Genomic DNA, 8,294 nt, shown 5'->3' with positions numbered 1-8,294 from the left:
TTACTACTTGTATTCTTCGTTCAGTTTGTTAATATTTTAAGTTATTTTGGGCTTAAATGAGCACTTATTTTTGAGTTTAGCGTGCATTGGTGTGGGGTCGATCTTATTCACTTTTTAAAGCATATATCACATGGTTCAAGAATATGTTTTATGGGGACCTTTATGGGCATTCCTTGTGCATTTTAAGCTGGAAATGTGGCTGTTTTATTGTGAATGAAAATATTACGATGAACTGGACTTAAAATGGATTACCTGGTAAAAATTGGGATTCAGTCTGCTGACTTTTTGCAATTTCTTGCACTGTTGTGCGGCTTGAACCTGGGGTGTGACGGCGCACCAGATATTTTTCAAACTTTATAGCTCTCACAACAGACATAACCAGTGTTGTGTGCTGACTGACATACCAACCGTTAGAACTGCAGGAAGCGTGGTCATTGGATTTTGAAAGAAAACATAAGTGGGTGAGGCAGTTTATTTACCCTAAGATCAACAATTGCAGTTTTTTTTTTTTTTTTTTAAAAAAACCTTTATTTAGCACCGTGTACAAGACAAATACGGGCCTACAACCATCCGGCCGGCCTCGACACTTCTGAAGCTAGACAGCAAAGTACACGTCCACTCGGTGGCACGGCAGCACATAAAAGCATACGACCTATGTTACAATAAATCCACGTGCACCGAGTGGCAGGAGACAGTAAGGTTAATTTTAAAAATTTTATGTAAGGAGATACAGAAGCTAGAACGGATCAGTGTACAGAACAGACGATCATATGATAAATGGGTAACAGCCAACAGGAGAGTCAACTAGCAGTGAACACATCTAAAATGGCGGCACGAAACTATAATACCAGGATATAGATACGCAGCGAAGTGTGCCTCCCAGCCGCTACCCTCCTAACACCAGTCCCTCCCACTGACCCTAGAAAAAGACGTAAGAAAAGGACGGAAAAAAGAAAAAGAAGGCCCATAGAAACAAAAAAACGTGCCGAAGAAGACCCCCACCCTACACGCATGCCGAGGCTATGGCCTACCCCCCCCCCTAGCTACGTGTCTGTCGCCCCATAGGAACCCGAAATGTAGAATTAAGGAAAAAAGAAAGGAAAAGGAACCATAAAATCATGGTTGAACCCAGGGAGAAAAAGAAGAGTGCACTACCCTACTACTCCCAGGAAAAGGAAAAGCGGGGAGGAGCCCACCCCACTGCCGAACTCCCGGACTCCCGCGCCGCCCATACATCCTGCGCCATGTACAGCACAGTATCAAAGGACCCACGTAAACCCGGTGGTCCCGAATCGATACCACCCAGCACTTCACAAGTCCTCCCCCCGGCAGAAGAAGAAAACAGGAGGCGAAATCATAGCGAAATGTAGCAAAAAAACAGGTCATTAAAAACTACTCAGCCAATATTGCAAAACGTGTATCAGTCCAGGTCCCCGTCTGCCGATCCAACCAAAACGACAACGAGCATGCCATCACCCCTGTCCGGACCGGCAGATGTGGTTCAGGCCCGTCCATTGCTGCGAGTCACCTTCAGCCAGGACAAAGAGACAAGATGGCCGCTCTCGAGGAAAGGGGACAATGAAGCCGTATCGTACCGCAGGGTCCCAAACCCAGCAGTAACATGCCACAGAAGCTCCAGCGATAGGTGCATTCAGGGTAACATCTGGCAAGGGAAGTGAAAGGCTAGGTCTCAACAGGTAGTTCGTAGGCAGAGTCACAGCGTTCAAAGTGAAGGGTGTCCCTGCAACTGTATCCGTGTCGATGGGTTGACGCGTTACATTGTAGCCAGGAGGACTCCGCGCCACCGTCCCTCCGCTCTGCAACATTGTTTCACCTCCAGGAGAAAACATGGGCGGCGGGGGATCCTCCAGCCGGGAACGTCCCGTTGCAAACAGTGCCTCATCGATTCTCCGGGTCAGCGCCCGGCAAGTACTCCGCATTGCCACTTTTAACGCCACGAGGGCGGCCAATACGTCCCCACAGGTCGGGTCTCTCTGTACCAAGCATCGGTCCGCCCTATCCCGCTGCTCCTCCGATGCGGCAATCAGCTCCGGGGCACATGGGCGCGCAGACACTGCGAGTCCAGGGTCAGCCAGCGTCTCAGCAAGAAGAGCAGGCGCCATTGTCATCTCCACTGCAGGCAATTAGTGGCGGGACAAAAATGACAATGTATACCGGAGATCCGAGGATGTAGACACCGGAAAAGCTTCGTGCTCCACTCGGGAACTGCACAGGGCGAGAGCGCCCCACGGTTGCCGTGAGGGCCGGCCGTTCGCTGCAGGAAGACACTGCAAAATGGAGTCCGCTCGCTTTTCTTCAGGGTGGCGGAGGAGAGCTAGTATTAGGGGGCCCCAACGTCGTCCACACCACTGCCAGCGCGAGGGGGAGTCCGACCCGGACGTAAGGGTCCGACTCCAGTCGCACCGCCAGCGTTTTCACCCCCGCGACCACCCGCAGTATTCCAGCTCAGCACCCCGTCCACATCCCTCGGCGTCCAGCGGCGGCCATCTACGCAGGGACCAGGGGGAGCGCCGGAGGTCGAAGTAAACACCGAGTCTGCTACCAAACCCGCCGACAAAGGTGTCAGGAGAACGCCAGTCACTTCAGTGCCGGTAATCCGCGGCGGTAGAGCGGCGCAGGTCAGGAGAATTGATCAGGATTGACAAAGGAAGCCAGGCGGTCCACGGAGCCGGGAGCTCAAGCGTCCGTCCCGTCGGCCATCTTGGCTCCTCCCCCCAACAATTGCAGTTTTAAGTGTCTGCCACCTATGTTTGTCATCTCATACCAGGAACAGTGCAGTTTTAGACTCAGATCAGATTGTGTGTACCAAGTGAAAGTGTTACCTGGTCTGACTTCTAGTTGAGGTCGCATATAGAGGGGTTGTAGGAGTAAAGAATGACCCTACTTCAAAGGGATTAGGAGTTGCACACTGTGCTCGTGAGTGTCCATTTTAGGTTACTTTCCAACTGTTGTAAATGTGAATTGACACCTGCTGGATTTTTTGCAATAAAATAGGGATAGAATTGTAAACTCTTCATACATGGTCATAAAATGGATTCAATTAGCCTATAGTCCTAAAAGTAAGTTGTCGACTTTAGCTGAAATACGTTGACAAAACTTTAAACAATGCTGCAAGAAAAATGGAAGATGGAGAATATTTATGAACTTGAAGGTAGGTGTCATAACTTTGCCATACCCTAAGCCATGTGTTCAGACTTGCTATTTATTGCATGAGAGGGCAGAAGGAGTAAGGGAAAATAAATTTGAATGGATAACATTTATCATTTTGGAATCGTAGCAGAGGAACATCACAGGCCCTTACGAGATTTTTACATTTCTCTGTTCTCTACCTTACCCAGCAGTCTTGGCTCTGAAGGGGAGAATGTGCACTGCTACTCCAGGCAGAGCCTGCTGAAAGGAGCAGCTGCCATACACGGCAGGTGCGCATCCACTTCAGGCACATAGGTGGCAGCAGAGCATCATACAGCGCAGCTGACGAGCCTTGCGACAGTGGTGCCGTGACCATCCCGGCAGAAGATGGGCGAAGGGGGGTCACCGCCATTGTCCCGCCAGATGATGGGCGAAGGGGGCCGCCGCCGCCGTCAACAACACATTTTGAGATTGTGTTTTTGAGCAGAATAAACACATGGTTTAAAAATCAGCTGCTTGCACAGCAGTCCCCGCAAAGCAGGGCACGTTTGCCCATGAACATAGGTATAGGCGTGCTTCAGAGCCTGTTGTAGTTTTGTCATGTCGAAAGTGCATAGGGGCGAGTTGTACACAGTGCCAAGAGGAGGTGCCGCTAAACCGAGGAGGTACAAGCATGCTTTTTAGCACTTTGTAGTTTGTCTCCGCTAGCTCAACTTAAACGAGCTTTATTTATATTCAATGACTTTCTCTTTGGACAAAAACAAAGTACTCGGTTGTTTGTGTAGTATTCCCCCATCAGTTTGGCGATTACTATAAAATAGGACCCATGTATTCCACCATTAATATGTGTGGTGCGACTTCTGAGGCCACACACTTCTGAACATATTGCATGACCCAGTGCTTTAAGGTTTGCCAGTGGTTGCACGTGGTGGGTACAAGCACTCATTTTTGAGCACCGGCACTATTTTCTCATCACGAGACTGTCCAGGGGCAGAGAAAGTGAGGCGGAAAAGGAAGAATGAAGGTAGGGAAACAGCAAAACAGCAACAAAAGGAGAAAGAGTGATAAGTGCAAAAGTGAGTTCAAGAGACAAGAAATGGGTGAAGGAAGGAAAATGAGGAGGAAACAAGATTAGGCAGCGGTGCGGGGTGGGGGGGGGTGTTAAGCTTTCAAGAACAAGCTAGCTGTCGCCAGTGTGAAAAATGTAGTGCGTCCCAGAGACCGTCTCGCGCTGCGAGTAAATCATCCAGTCCTGGTGGGCAGGGCTAAAAGCGGACAGAGCGGCACTTCTGTCATCCGCGTGCACATCTTCGGTCCGTCCGCGTGCACATCTGGAATCAGTACTGATTCCAAAAGGCCCTCGCATGGCGAGAGCAACGCATGCGCACTAACGCCAGGCGAGACCTAAAAACGTACCGACCGTCTACGATCTGGTCTAAGACAGAGTGAAGAGATAAGTTTTAGGAAGGTAGCAAATAACTGCTGTCAATTAAGCTCACTTCAGTCTTGATCATTTTCAATTAAGATTGGCCTTAAATGGAGCAAATCGAATTTAACGATAACTTCATTGGTTAGTGCCACCTTGGGAAAATGCCCCACAAAAAATTATCGGGATAAAATTGATGCACTTACAGTAATATAATCTTACGTCATTGTCGGCCTGTATAGCTCAAAAACAGGATGTATATTTGGTACAGTGTTTTATCTCATAATATTCTGAGGAACAATGGATTTGTCCATCGTGGTCTTCTGTGGAGGAAATATTTGTTTCAACGTTTAAACTACGAGGAGATCTAAGAAAGAAAAGTTTGTGTTGTTGGAATGCTACTTAAAAAATTCTCATGCGTTGGCTGACAACAGACAACGTCCCTCTGGGCGCGCCGTTAAAGCTTCGCTGAAAGCGAATTAGAAGTTTGTAATAAAGCGTTGAAACAAACGAAGGTTGATGCTTAGTTCCAAAATTTATTGACAAAACTCTATGGGTAATCCATATAGTTGTATACTGGAGACTTTCCCATGGATTAACATCGCTGTATGAGCTTCGTCTCAAATGTTAAACATGATCCCAATGCATTTCGGGCCCATCTGGCCCTTCATCAGGGGAATCTAGATAACAAAAAAACATGTACATATAACTAAATGTTACAATGAGGGGTTTTACCATTTAACAAAAGACAAAAGGACACTGCCTGAAGAGTGAGATTCAGTGAAAAGCCCACGGTGTAGCGGTGCTTTAGAAAGATAACCACCATGAACTGGTTCGTGTAGAAATGTCACAAATTCATCATGTTGGTAAACAGCATAAAACGCAGTCAAAAATACAGAGAACTGCTGACAACCCATTAAAAAGAAAGAACGAGAGTGTGTTAATCGGATGTTGATACCAAATTAGTGAAACGCGGGGATCATTGAAAAGAAAAGTTTGTTGAAAAACCTCGCCCTTAAGCGTGCTCCGTGACTTATTTGTTAAAGAAAAAGTGCCTACAGTGCCAAACTCTATAAAAGACACCCGTGTGATGTGTGAAATGTGGCTATGCTTAACCATTATCGGTGAGGCAAAAACCGGTGAGAGCCTTGAAGGACACGTTGCGGAAAAGGGTGCTCTGGTTCAAGCCATTCGAAAGGAACGTGTAAGTGGAAAAACGCCAGTTTTAATCGCGCTAACAAAGCAGCGCTTCATACCTGTTGAATGCAACGGTGTCAAACAACGATCCTGTATCGGGTTTGTTGGTGCTCCAAAGGGCGTGCTCTTAAAGAGGATATCCGTGAAAACCGGAAGTGATGAGGAAATGTTAGACCGCAAGTGTGTGTTTCAGTGATTGCCAAATGCAGGCGCCATATTGCGAGTGGTATAAGGTAAAAAAAGTGATAAGCAAAATTAACCAGGTTAATGAAGAAAAAAACATGCTACGTGTTTGAATAAAAGCGGATTACTCAGATAAAAAAACAAAGAAAGGAAAAAAACTGCGTTATGGTTATGCATGGATGATGAATGCATTTGTCAACTGCACATTAACTGGTGGTGTCGTTGTTCATAGATAGCAAACAAATTCCAAGCGGTCATTGAGACCCTTTGGTTTCAAAGATTCCAATTTGTAAATCCAATGATTTTCACGTTGTAACAGGAACGTGTTATTGTCTCTGCCTTCCCTTTTCACCACAGTCTCTAATATCATGAATTTCAGTTGTGCAATGTTGTGCTGATTCTCAAGGAAGTGCATTGCTATGGTTGATTTAGAGTTGCTGGTACGTATGTTGCTCTTGTTTTCGAATTTGAACTTGATCAACGACCGTATTCAATTCACGTTTAACTTTCATGACACATCCATCACATACCTGGATGTCGTGTTGACAATACGAGATAAACAACTTACCACATCCATGTTTAGGAAACCAACTGATCGCAACAATCTTCTACACTAAACAAGCTTCCATTAACCATCATTGAAAAATCACTTACCATTCTCACAACTGCTCAGGGTGAAAAGAATTGTGTCAGATCATTCAGAACTACAAGTACAAACACAGGCAATGACACGACGGTTCACCACCCGTGGCTATCCTTATGAGATTTTACAGAATGCAATCACCAAAGTGGCTAGTACATCACGTGAAACGCTACTACAACCAACTACACGAAGAGAACAACATCGCATGGTGGTGGTCTCCCGTTTCTCCACCATGAGCCACAGATTTAAACAATCCATCAAAAGACACTGGCCAGTCCTGGCCCTTGAAACAGACTTCAATGGCATCTTCAGCAATCCACCGATGTTTGCACACACCAGGAGTAAAAACATACAAGAGTTGATTCGACCTAACATTGAATCATCCATCACTGAATTTCGGGGGACAATCCCCTGCTTAAATTGCAGCAACTGTAACAACATCATTAAGGGCAACAAAATTGCACATCCCATGAGGGGCACCCCGAATAAATTACAAGTAAATGCCACCTGTGACACCACCAACATGATCTACTTATTGAAATGCCCATGTGGCCTCGTATATGTGGGAAAAACCGAAAGGAAGATCAAGACACGCATACACGAACACAAGAGCAACATACGTACCAGCAACTCTAAATCAACCATAGCAATGCACTTCCTTGAGAATCAGCACAACATTGCACAACTGAAATTCATGATATTAGAGACTGTGGTGAAAAGGGAAGGCAGAGACAATAACACGTTCCTGTTACAACGTGAAAATCATTGGATTTACAAATTGGAATCTTTGAAACCAAAGGGTCTCAATGACCGCTTGGAATTTGCTTGCTATCTATGAACAACGACACCACCAGTTAATGTGCAGTTGACAAATGCATTCATCATCCATGCATAACCATAACGCAGTTTTTTTCTTTTCTTTGTTTTTTTATCTGAGTAATCCGCTTTTATTCAAACACGTAGCATGTTTTTTTCTTCATTAACCTGGTTAATTTTGCTTATCACTTTTTTTGCCTTATACCACTCGCAATATGGCGCCTGCATTTGGCAATCACTGAAACACACACTCGCGGTCTAACATTTCCTCATCACTTCCGGTTTTCACGGATATCCTCTTTAAGAGCACGCCCTTTGGAGCACCAACAAACCAGATACAGGATCGTTGTTGGACACCGTTGCATTCAACAGGTATGAAGCGCTGCTTTGTTAGCGCGATTAAAACTGGCGTTTTTCCACTTACACGTTCCTTTCGAATGGCTTGAACCAGTGCACCCTTTTCCACAACGTGTCCTTCAAGGCTCTCACCGGTTTTTGCCTCACCGATAATGGTTAAGCATAGCCACATTTCACACATCACACGGGTGTCTTTTATAGAGTTTGGCACTGTAGGCACTTTTTCTTTAACAAATAAGTCACGGAGCACGCTTAAGGGCGAGGTTTTTCAACAAACTTTTCTTTTCAATGATCCCCGCGTTTCACTAATTTGGTATCAACATCCGATTAACACACTCTCGTTCTTTCTTTTTAATGGGTTGTCAGCAGTTCTCTGTATTTTTGACTGCGTTTTATGCTGTTTACCAACATGATGAATTTGTGACATTTCTACACGAACCAGTTCATGGTGGTTATCTTTCTAAAGCACCGCTACACCGTGGGCTTTTCACTGAATCTCACTCTTCAGGCAGTGTCCTTTTG

Source organism: Triturus cristatus, chromosome 3_2, assembly GCF_964204655.1.
Source record: "Triturus cristatus chromosome 3_2, aTriCri1.1, whole genome shotgun sequence".
NCBI lineage: Eukaryota > Metazoa > Chordata > Amphibia > Caudata > Salamandridae > Triturus > Triturus cristatus.
Note: the sequence above shows the minus strand (reverse complement) of the source record.